Source organism: Anopheles darlingi, chromosome 2, assembly GCF_943734745.1.
Source record: "Anopheles darlingi chromosome 2, idAnoDarlMG_H_01, whole genome shotgun sequence".
Lineage (NCBI taxonomy): Eukaryota > Metazoa > Arthropoda > Insecta > Diptera > Culicidae > Anopheles > Anopheles darlingi.
In genome coordinates, this window is record NC_064874.1 from 37933044 (window position 1) to 37945773 (window position 12730).

A 12730-nucleotide genomic window follows, 5' to 3' on the forward strand; every position below is an offset into this window, starting at 1 on the left:
TCTGTCACGTTACGAGCGTTCCGTAGTAGGCCGCGACGATGCCACGACGATTGGTTTTGGTCGCACCGAATGGAGCAAAAGAATAATATATGCGCCAGGTCACGTGTACCACGGTCGGCAGAAGGCAGAAGAAGAGGACCAATTATGATTGAATTTATGAACGGAACGGAATGAATAGCGAATAGCTAACCTATGGTACATGGCCTCGTTGTGCGGGGAGAAAACTCATCAGAATCAGAGAGCGAGAGAGAGGAGTCCTGGGGCACAATGTCCTACACAATGTACACCGCGAACACAAAAGCCGAACCGCCAGCCAGCCAGCCAGCCTGCGAGCCGATTGACAGTGAATCGAAGAAATGTGGCGGCGGAAATGGTGGAAATGCAGGCACCACGGAACGAATCCGCTTTTCTTTAACAACTCCCTCGTTCGTTCGCTCGCTCGAAACGTGCTCGATCATGATACATGCCCTAGTTCGGTGCTACTAGAAGTCTTCTCTTCTCTTCATCTCCTCTCTCCTCGCCTGGGCGCGCGCACCATGCACATTGGTGAGGTTGTACTTTTTAGCATAATAGCGCGACGGCCGCTACGCTACGATGACGTTCGCTAACTACTTTTACAAAGCCACCAAAGGCTCGGTGTGCCAACGAGCGAGCGAGCGACACGGAAACCGCGGTTGCCAGGCAACGGAGGAGGAACATCTGAAATATCGATGACGACCCGGATCTGGACCAGGAACCTTCGCTTCGCTCGTGCTCGTGCGAATTCTTAATGAAATATGGAGTCGCGCCAGAGCGCCAGGCGACAAAGTTCAGTGAAGGGAATGTGGACCAAGGAGGTACTTGGTTTGTTGGTTTTTCACCGCAATCATTTCCATCTGACCGCTCATCGCCCCCGTCAGAGCCGGGGGTGCACTTGGGGTTTTTGAAGTGATTGTTGCTGTTGCTTCTGTTGCTTCATTGGCTGCCAGCTTTGAGCGTTATTTTTTGTGGTGGGAGGGAGGGCCACCTGCAACGGTGTGATATATCGATGTATTAGAAACGTGCCTGAAGACGTGTTGAATGATGCATTTGAAGTCGATGCCGTCGAGAAGGCACTCGATCGCCAATCGATCGATCGTCTGATCCGTACTTCTACGTCTGACAACAACTATTGGCGGAACGGAACGGAAAATTTTGAAAACAACACTGACGCTGCAACTATCATGTAGTGGAACTATGAGTTGAAACCGACCTGGTGGCCTGGTGGCCTTGGCCTGGACACCATTATTTTCCGGCAGTCATCTTGTTTCCTTCCTTCCATTTTTGTTCGTGTTGTTCGAAGGAACAAACAACGAAACCGAAATGAGGTTTTTTGTTGGGGACTGACGATGCATTAGCTCATTCGATGTAAAACTATGCTGCGTGTACTGTGCCCCGAAGACAAAGAACGTCGTTCGTGCATCCTTTTCCCCTCCCCGGGATGATGTGCCAGCGCCACCTCCACCTTGGGCATTGTAAAAACGAAGTATTTATGGATTCCTAATTCTGTAGTGATTTTTATAGCTGATTTATGCGTAGCACTCAATATAATGTGGTCGCTAGCTAGCACGACAAATGCGCTACTCCCCTCCTCGGAGGCCAGGCTGGGTGCAGGATGCTGCTGAAGCAAATACCGCGATTCCCCTGCGCCATGCCGTGTGGCGTGTGGCGTGATGATACAAAATTTAAAGAGAACGACATCCTAGCACAGCACCAAACATAAATCTTTACGAGCGATACGGGACTACGAGCAACCACCGAAAGGGAAAGAAAAAAAGGAAAAAAAGAAAACGAAAGCGTTGCGCTTTGGTCTACGTTTATTTCTTTTCGCTTTTTTACGGCACGATCCAAGGAGCTGTCGAAGGAGCTGCGATGCGATGCGACGATGGAGTGAGAATGGCTGGATTGCAACATTACCTTACCCTTTTTTTTTGTATTTTAATATCCATTTGGTTTGGAGGGTTTGAAAAAAAAAACACACACACACACACAATAAAGTGAAAGCATCGTTTGGGAAAATACGTTTGGAAAACTCATTCCGTTCAATCTTCTGCTCAATTGCCGTAACAAATTCCACTTCTAAACGGTTTTGAATTTTTTGTTACCTTTTTAGGGGTTTTTATTTTAAAAAAGACGTTACATTGTTTATCGGTAAATGGTGATGTTTAACGCGTTCATAATGCCGTTTATTAGTTCATTCATTAATTCACATATTCTGTATGTCCTTGCTAGTTCAGTCAAACGCGTAGCTTCTGTCGTCCATCAACCGTCGAGCAAACAATTGATACGCGCTAATGGTTGCAAACTTCCGTCGGCCAAACGCAGCCAATTCGAATTAACCGGCGGTCATTTATCACTCGTTCGCCGGTTCGCGTTCGTGCCTGCATTTGGACAAACAGCTAGAACCGAAACAATCGAAAAAATAAAAAACGGCGGATTGTTTATCATGTTAATCGCTTCTCGAACACAAACAAAACCGAAACCGAAACGTCGCCACCAAAAACGAGGAGAAATCGTGTCTCACGAAATCGCGGAGGCAAATAAACAATTAAAACAAATTCCAAATTTCCAGCGCTAGTCCTCCAGCGGGAGGTAGGGGGGGGGGGGGGTTCGATGATTTGTCACGGCAGAGGCGACCCATGGCATGACGCATCACAATGCGACCATCTTGTGACCGAAAATCTGTACCGATACCGAGTCTGGTCGAAATTTGTTTTCGACAAACAAACCACCACCACTACCACCGTTTTCGTCTTCGTTGGCCTGAAACTTGGATGTGCCACGGTTCAGCACAAATCCGGCGACATCACTTGCTGGCGTGCTGTTGTTGGTATCGGGTTTGGATTGGAAAATTATTCGCCAACGACTCCCGAACGCGTCTCATCGCGTTCCTCGTCCTCATCCTCGTGCTTATCGTTATTGTTTATGAAATTAGGAAAACATACGAAACGCAAACCACCGAAGAAGGCCCTGGGCGGTGGATGAGCCAAATCACTGTTGGGTGAAAACTGTTTCTTAGCGAAATTCAAGCGATGAAGCGAATGGAAATCGCGGCATGCCACGCGCCTGTTTTTTTTTTTGTTTAATGTAATCGCTGACAGGCCGTTTCGTCTTGCTAACGATTGCGCTGGCGAAAGTCTTCGATCACCCATTTTGCAACCCATTTTCCCCCTCTCTTGTGTTTCTCCCCAATCCCCGCGAAGGGACACTGCCAACCGCAATCGCGAGCGAACTTGCTAGAACGGATTTATGACGTCCATAAGCGATTTGTTGGAATATTTTATTGCCGCACGTTTTGTCCCGCCACGGAATGTGACTCGTACACGAACAAATATTCAACCCCCGGCCCCAGCAGCACTACTAGCAGCAACAGCAGAAGCAACAGCGACAGCATCACGCGGGTTGACGATTAAGGAAGTCCAAAGAGTGAGTGAGATAGTTGTCGAATTGGACAATCTTGGGGTAAACTGCAAATAAAGGAGGAGTTCGATAGAAAAAAACACGTGAACCAGAGCAAATATAGTGTCCTCACTCACTCCGGTTCACGCGTTTTGGCGTTTTTTTTTCGGCACACAAAACCATTCAGACGTGTACTTTGGCGAATACTATTTTCCGTTGGCAACAGCTTCGGCAACAGCGTGGCGTTGAAGTAGCGATAATTCGATTTGGGGGTTGTTTGCTCTCGTGGAAGGAGTATATGGGAAAGGGGTGACGGGGTCGGAGCGAGGGGCGGGAATAAATCCACCCCGTTCGCCATCAGCGCTGCCGGAGGTGTTCGAGTGTGAAAACGGTAAAATAATAAAATATGGCATTACACACGGGGATGCTCGTTGGAAACTGACAGCCGAGGGTGTTGTTTTCGGGGTGTTGTGTTTGATTTGTTGATTGTGTATCATCCCGACACATTGTTGCCAACAGGGCGGTGCTGCTGGTGGTGGTGGTGGTGGTGGTGATTCAAGCATACATCAGTGCGTGATTCACGGTTAGATACCGGTGCACTGTTGAACCGTGGAAGGATCATGTAAAATGTAGTCGAATGATAGATCCATCGAAAGGCTCTGCCCTAGCTGAGAAGCCTCTGAGGTATTCATTTTCAGACAGTGTCGAATGGAACAAGAGTATGGATCACATTTGTGCCTTTGAAATACATAAACTGTTTGTTGGTTTCAAATTAACATAATTCTAGTTTAAAGATTTAACTTGCCCAGGATATTGTAGCTGCTGCCGAAAGCTTCTCGTTCAGTTGCTAATTTTTAAAGGATAATATCTGTTTAAGTAGATCTGGTTGCATTTCTTCATAGGTGCTTAAACGTATACAATAGCTCTTAGACGAATTGTTCGAATGTAATAATGCACTCTTACTCTACTTTACACTTATTGCGATTATTACATGCTCTTTTATTGCCTTTTTCTACAGTCTTTTTCATGAAAGTAATCTCTTTATCAGGCGATTTGCAAAATGCGCAAAACGATTGAGAATCATCCTAATAACCTTCTAGTACTCTATTTTAGCTCTATACCACATGATAAAGTTGAGACTTGTTTATATTAGTACAGCTCTCCAGTTTAAACAAATGTGTGATCATACAAATGCTCAAAGAATTAATTCGCTTTGTATAAAATGTTTTCGTCAACGGCAAACCTTGATAAAAATCCAAAAAGTAAGCCAAAACTTATCCTTCTGGTGTTAAATAATAACCATACTGGGTTTTGGATGATTTCTGAAAAATTATGCAGATTTATATTTGAAATTCTTAGTGTGGCTACCGTTATGAAACAATCCTTTTTTTGTTTGGTGGGACCTCAACCCTAATTATACCTGTATGAAAATATGCTAGGCTGCGGCCAAAAGGATTAACTTGATAGAGTCCTTTTTGTCGCATAACTTGGTTCGATCACATATTGGCGCAAGAAGTGATCCTGCTGAAAGTTGAACCTATTTAAAATATTGTTTAATTTTTTTAATTACTATTAATTTCGGATCTTGTGCTCAAATAAAGCACCAAAAAATAATTATCTATTTGAACAGTAAGGTTTATGTAAGTAAACCGAAGACTATTGAATAACTAAAAGCTACTCATCAGATCGGAAATTGCTGCTATTACACCCCAAATGTTTTCAAATGCAATGAAAATGCTCAAAACGGGTTTGTTTTTTATATGTAGAATCGAGCCGGAGATTATATTCTGCATACATTATCAATAAATGGCATTGTATGATCTAAATAAATTTGGGCTTTTTCAAAATGGCCTGAAAAATGACGAAGTTATTCAACATTCAAATGGGTCTTGTATAAATGGTGCACCTTGTACGTACTTCTAATGGTAAGAGGAGAATTTAATGCTATTTAATTTAATATTTTGGCACTTTTTTCGAGTCAAATTATCTGATACAGTTACTGTATTTCTTAAAAGTTGGAAGTAAATGTACTGTTTGCAAGCGCTTATAGTTTAATATTTTCATTATGTATAAACAAAATGTAATGATAGGAACATTTCATCAAACCCAAAAATAGTGCTCTTTATTTTTCAACTTTTTGAATCATTTGTAACTATAAATATATTCAGCTACAATTATCAACTTTTCCACAATTAGCGGTGTTAAAATCTAGACAGAAAAAAACACTAGCACATCCTCTTGCTCCACTCTTCACTGTTACTTATTAAAGCATCCCTTTCCCATTCACCACGATCGATCTCGATTGATCTAATGAAGCTAGCCAGCCAGGTTAACGGTGTAGTAAACCGTGTCCCTCCACTTGAGCCACCAAAAAAGAAAAAAAACGAAAAACACGGTCAATCCTCACCGATTGGATGCCGATCGAACATGATGTTCGCACCCCCCGTCCTCACTCCACTTGCCACTTGCAAGCCTAACGAGGGAGGAAGGTAAAACAGTAAAGCAACAAAAAAAAAAAAAGGGCACACGACAAAGGCAATCACACCCACGACGGGCGTGGGAGTGTGAGAACTGGGGTGGATGGGGTGTTGGAAAATATTGAAAATTCATGTACCCGCCACAACTTGATGATGGCGCGGTTCATTGTCGTCACCGGGAAACTGCACGAAACGGGGCAATAAAGCGTGAGGCGTGAGTGAAACAACCCCACGGGGGTGTGTGTGTGTGTGCTGTACATGTGAACCAACCCCCCCAGGTGGTTCCTCTGTCGCACCGTCACTTTCACTCATCGTTTGGTCGCCGCCGGTTCGCTATCGGGGCGTGTTTCTATAATAATAACGATAATAATAAAATAACACGCGTCGCGTCTGATTGACTCTCGTACTCGCTACGAGGACAATGTCGAAGCCGTGGCGACGGTGGCAAACAGGGGGGCGGGGGGAAACGACGAAACGGGGACCCGAGGCCACAAAAGGTGTGCTCCCGATGGAAAAATAATAGTAATAATACTAAAAAAAGCTCTGTGGCCCATATTTGCCATGCAATGACGAGGCTGGGGGAGGATTTCCGCGACCGTCGACACACACAGTTCTGCATCACGGTTGCGCTCGGGTTTCGGGTCGCGCGATGGATATGATGGTTTTTTTTTCACCATTTTATAAGCTCCATTTTTTGTACTCCCAAAACACCACCATCAAAGCGCGTCATGAAGTGCAATTGGTTCGAGCAGCGGCGTCTTTGCGTCCGGAAATTTCGAGTTCATCTCGAGCGTCGTCGTTGTACCTTGAGCTTGCGATGTTCCGCGTCGCTAAACACGACATCCGGAAATGATAAGGACCGACCGATGAGTTGAGTTTTTGCGTAATAAAATAAGGACACAAAATGGCATCCGGGCATCTTGGAGCAGCAAAACGAAAAAGGTGAAACATTAATGGCTCATTTGCGATGAGCCGGTCATTACGGCCGGAAGTCGATTTAAACTTCGTGGCGCGAAAACGGTGCTGGCCTATTCCCCAGCCAGCGTATGCCGTGCACGCCGCATCGTATGGACATCGCCGTCGTCCCCAATGGCCGGGGCCCAATGTTTTGTCACTTTAGCAAAAAACAATATAAAGTTGGCTCAAACTTTGTTACTCTTTGCAACGTAAATTGCAACTTGTTGGCGCAAAGGCAGGCAGACGAAGCTGACCAACACGCAAACCCTCCTCCTCCTCGGCCAGGAAAATGGAGTCGAAAAGTTACGGCAGCGGTGGCCATGTTTCGGCGGCCCAATATTAACTTCACGACGGCTTTCGAAGCTCACTCCGTCGCTAGTCCGCTAATCTCCATGATGTGCTCGCGTTGTGCTGCAGCCGTGTGGCCACATGGCCGGGATGGTGGACACCGCTTGGCTTAACATTCTATTTCTCAACCAAAATCCCGGCTGCGGACCACCGGGATTCCGGGCGAAAAGTGTAGCGAATCCGATCCACGGTTCCGTGCCACGTGACGTGCCACTGTCGATGTGACGATGAGGCTTAGAATGTAGAACAAAAGAAGAGATTATGCTGCTGATGGTGGTGGTGGTGATGCTTTTGTTGGTGGTGTGGCCGGAAATAGTGGAGCGTCCTCAGTACCGTCACCTCGTTTGGTGAGGTGTGACAGAGAAGCAGCAGCAGCGACCGAAGCCCAAAAGCAACTTCAGACCCCGTGTCCTCGAGCCCCTGGATCCGATTACAGGTTCTGGGATGGTGGCGGATACTGATGGAGGGGTGTGCGCGTGTAATGTGTTTATTGCATCATAAAAATAAATTGGTAATTGCTGGAAAATGCCGGAGAGCGGGAAATTTTATGAGAAATGACGAGCACGACGTTCCCGTTCGTCGCTCGAGGGCCCGGGGCTCGGTTTTCGGTATTCGTGCAGCGTCGTCGTTGTCTTCGAACAGTCGTCGACGAGCGTCCTTGCGACCGTTCTAGCGTCACCGTCGATGTGTTATTGTGTGTTGCTTCCCTTCCAGCTCTTCACCAGCGCCCGCGACGCACTAACGGATGGAAGGAGGCAGGGGAAATATTATAACGATTGTTTTCCCTGTCATTGTTGCCGTGTTGTTGAAGCGTTTTCGGGTTTTTGAAGTGCCAACGAGACGACCGTGACGACGGTGACTACGATGCGCGTTTATATGTTTGCTGTTTGTTGGCTGGCTGTTGTTGTTATTGGGTTGTTCAAAAAACCCAGTAGGCGATGGACGTTTTCGAACGAAAGGGGAAGTCGCACTCGCACACTTTCCACGCACTTTCCTCGTGGCCAACACACCGTCGTCCTGTTCCAGGCACTCCATCATTCCACCCCCCCGCCCATCACGCCCGTTTGGCTTACGCACCCCCCTTCTACCCCATGGGTAAGAGTTATGCTGGTAAAACATTTTATTGTTTTACCGCTCGCGTGGCCCCCAATGCTCACCATTTCGCCGATGCTCGTTTGAGGATTAAGTGAACATTCCACTTCGACGATCATAAAAAAGGGATGGAGAGTAAGAGGAGGAGAAGGAGGAGGAGGAGGAGGAACGGGCGAAAAGGAAAAGAAATCAAAAGTTTCATCATCTGGCATTCGAGCAGAGGAAGGAGTGTTGATGGTGGATGAAGAAAAAAGCAGAAGAAGGATGGAGCAGCATAAAACCGAATGTTTCGCATGTTTAGCCTTTTTGTTTCGGCGTGATTTATCCTGCTCAGCCGCGGTTTTTTATCCACCACCCCCTCCCCACCCCTCTGCTTTCCCTTACTCCCCTTTCCTCCTCTAAGCCAAATCAAAGCCAAATCATCGACGCCGTTCCGTTTCGGGAGTTTGGAGCTGGCATGCACCGACCGACCGACCGACCACCATTCCTTCTTCCCCCAACTCCCCAATTCACCAACCCAAAAGGGGAGGGGGGTTGGAAATAACGGGGCGAGCTATTAAACGATTTCAGATAGTACAGTAGCAGGAATTTATGGCTTCGGGCAGGATTCGAAATAAGATTTCAGCGTTCAGCGCTCGATTCCGTTCGGTTCGGTGGCCGGTTTTTGATTTCTTTTGTTGCTCCCTCCCCCGCCGGCCAGCCAGTTAATACCGAGGGGAAAGGGGCAACATTTTTCCAACCGAATTTCGCTTTTTTGTATTGGGTGGCTTGTGGGTGGCTTTAGAAAGGAGTTGGCTATCTCTCCAGCTTTTTCTCACTTGTCCACTAAACCCACGACCGATTTTTGCCCCCGGAGCAGGAGTGAAAGTGGTGTTACCATTAATCCTACTATCCTTTCCTTTGAGTGTATTTGAGAATTCCGACGAACGAATGAATGTCATCGTTTGACACGTTCTCTTGCGGCGAGACCGTTGCTAACGGTTTTGTTTTCCGGAAAATTGAGATTTCGGTTCCCTGGCAATGATTAAGCAATTTTTCATCCACCATCCACCAAAAGAAAGGGGAAGGGGGGGGGGGGGGGGGGTTGAATGGTGATCTACGGCATTGGTCTCGGTTCACTGCGTACTCGCGTACCATGTCGAGGACAAACACATACGATCAATTCGATAACCGGCATGCCATACGCCGAGCTTTACATTGGCGATGACGATGCTCTGAAACCGCCGACCAGCGGGGAGGTAAATGGACCAAAAAATATGTTTACAATGAAATTGACTGTGGAAAATGTTATTTGCTCAGCAGTTGCAGAGCGTTGCTGGTGTACGGGAGGCTTGAAGGGCGACGGCGGCGTGTCATAACATGTCGATGATGATGATGCCGCCGAATTATGCAAGCAAGCGCTTTCCCGCGGTTTGAATGCCGTTCGTGTAGCGTTCGGAATGCTGGTGCTGGTGGATCGCTTGCTGGCTGCTTTAATGCGTCAGTAGGTCAGGGGTTATGGCAATGGCGAATCCGGTTAGAATTTAGCACATTTCAAGCCCTGCATAGGGAAACGGTGGCCCGGTGTTGCCCGGTTGCTTAGCCTTAGCATTAACAAGCATTAGCAAAAATGTGATGTTGCAGCGTCCGATCGCGCTTTTGTGTGAGCTTAATTAGTAATTAACCTTCATCGCGTGGTGCACAAAGCAAGGGAAAGGAATTTATGAAATCTAACAACAACGAAAAAAACGAGACTGCTGCGACCAACGGTAAGCAACGGTCTCGGTGTAACGTGCACGTGCCGTTTATTAAATGCGTAAAAATACTAAGCGAAAAGCATATCACAAGGTACAGCTGCACTGTGCAAACATCACGGGGCTTAAATGAAGGCTGTTAGCGTTTGTTTTAGATATATTATTAAAACAGTTTTGATGGATAAAACCAAAAATATGATAAATATTTCAGTAACAATGAGTAAATTTGTGCAATGTATTGGGGTGATTGCATACTGTTCCTTTCAAAGTCATTTGATCATTTTTTTCCAACACCAAGTTTATTGAAATGAGTGCCTATTGTAGCATCAACACTATTGATCCTTTGAACACTTTATTTGCACATAAACTAATAGATTCCTGGGTTGATTTTTTTCTTTGCAAGCAAATTAATTGAAAGTGAATCTTTTTTGGTCTTGGTCAAAGTTCACATCAAGAAAAATTGAATTTTAGAATTACTATTCCAGCACTTTCAGTAGCAATTCATTATTTAACGAAAGAGCATCGATTTTTAAGCCTCAGATGATCCAAAAAGGTGGATACCTCATCATGTTTTTACATTGTGAACGAAACCAATTGAATCAAAAACATTGTGAATACATTGTGAACGAAATCAATTTTATTGTTCCAATTGAATCAAAACCCGTTTCAACTAAAGAAAGCTATGCCACACCGTGCAGGAGTGCATATCGCTGTACATTAAAAGACCCTTATATTGTAATATGCATAACATTATTGTATCGACCTCATATATATTTAAAAAACCATTATTGTATTGTTGCTCAATGTTATTTTCAAATATCTTTAAAGGCTTATTAAAAGGTTACGATTATTATGTAAAAATGTGTATTCTTGTGTAGCGTTAAAAATAAAACCTAGAGTAATCTCATTTTCTTTTAAAGGTCGTCATAAATTTGAGTCTGTGCTGGAGTTGTATAATTTTTCTAGAAGAAAATTTAAGATGAATTATAAAGTGAAAAGACAGTTAATCCTGAAATTTGTTGACCTTATTTAAACATTAGTTGACACGAAAAATTGACTGACAAAAAAAAGTACCGAAACAGACATTCATTTTAGATGAGCTTTAACTTATGACATTCTCAATAACAGCTAGGAACACTTGCATTTAATTTACTTCTTAACATTAAAAATACAAAAATAAAGGATCATATTAAATTATACAACGCATAAACAAATCGCATTAAACATATGTTATTTTCTGAATTTCATGGGGATTATGCGTTTTAAAAGGATGAATTGGTAGCCAATCAAAACTTATTCCGCAGGATAATATTCTGTAGCAATAATGGGTGCCAAGAAATGCGTTTCACCGCGCCACAGAAAAGCTATACAATGATTAAATCTGCAAAAAAGACACCAAAAAAGGATGCACCATAATTTAGAAAATCCATTCAACGAACAGACCGTTAGCAGTGCTCACGAGGAGATTGCATCGAGTCACAAACGTCGCACCAACAGTCTACTCCACATCTTTTGGAACCAACTGTTGTGGCGATGCAACAGTTCGAAGCGGATGATTTTTCGAAAATCGAACGTTCATCTTCCCCACAAACCGTTATCCTTGTTTTTTCTTCCAATCGATTCCAGTGAACGCATTCACGACGGCACCTTGCAGTTTCAGAAATGAACCAAAACAAATGAATCAAACTATAATGCTCCACCATCGCCATGAGGATCGCATGCGCTCTCTTCCGCTCTCTCCGACGCTCTCTCGTGGTTCGACTTCGTAACACGACGACAACGACCGCACTACTTCCTCCTCGAGCATCACGCAATCGGCCCCCCGACGAAGGCAAATGTTAAACGCACAAACGCCGCGTTTTCCGAATTTTCCCAAACCGTCCGGTCCGACCATTGACCGAACGAAAATCCATCGTCGTCGTCGTCATCGTCCTCGTCGGCTATGCGAATCCCGTGATGTTTTCGGCTTCAGTTCGGGATTTGGGGGGACGTATAGCATGCCGCACGGCGGCGTATCGCACCCCAGCAGCTGTTAGTTGGTGTCGAAGCATTCGTCGAATCGCGTCGTCGGTACAGGCGTGTCGGTGTGTCTCTATCGCTGTGTCTCGTGCTGTGTCATCGTCGTCGTTGTCGGTCAACGTGCCTACGCCGCCGTTTTGGTTCTCGATTCGTTCGAAAGGTTTGCATTCCGTTACGGTTCTGTTTCGTTTTGAGAAAGCGTTCGAAAAGCGTTTTCCAGCGAGTGTACTGAGTGCATTCAGCACCAGGAGTAGCAGCAGTAAAAGTGTCTTGGAATGTCCAAGATGTCGCGTATGTCCTCTCTTGCTCTCTCGCTCTCTCGCTCTCTCGCTCTCTGCTTCAGAACGGTCATGGGACCTGGAACAACAAGGATTAAGTGATTAGATTGAATGTGGTTCACGTGAGCAAACAGCACACTGTCTGTATGTGTGCGTGCATGTGTGTATGTGTGGCCTCCAATCGTCCGTGTTCGTCCTCGGTGCTCGGACACCGGGCGTGTTCAGGTGTGGAGATGTCGATAGAATGTCGAAGGTAGTAGGGCATCAGCAAGAAAAACAGACCTTGCCTTAAGTGGTCTAAAATGGATGGAAAGATGTAGGATCGAATGTGAAACACACACACACACTCTCACACACACGTCGACCGTGTCACTTTGGAGTACTACTGGCACACCTTGGCCGCAGTGGC

The 12730-nt window shown here is 45.4% G+C and overlaps 1 protein-coding gene across 1 annotated transcript in view; it reads left to right on the forward strand.

The window, feature by feature from the left end:
• Positions 1–12069: 12069 nt before the first annotated feature.
• Positions 12070–12730, forward strand: part of LOC125948549 (neural cell adhesion molecule 2-like) — a 118487-nt gene continuing 117826 nt past the window's right edge. The window contains exon 1 of the mRNA XM_049674739.1: positions 12070–12203. The gene's annotated coding sequence lies outside the window, so the exon portion shown is untranslated. The remainder of the gene's footprint in view (positions 12204–12730) is intronic.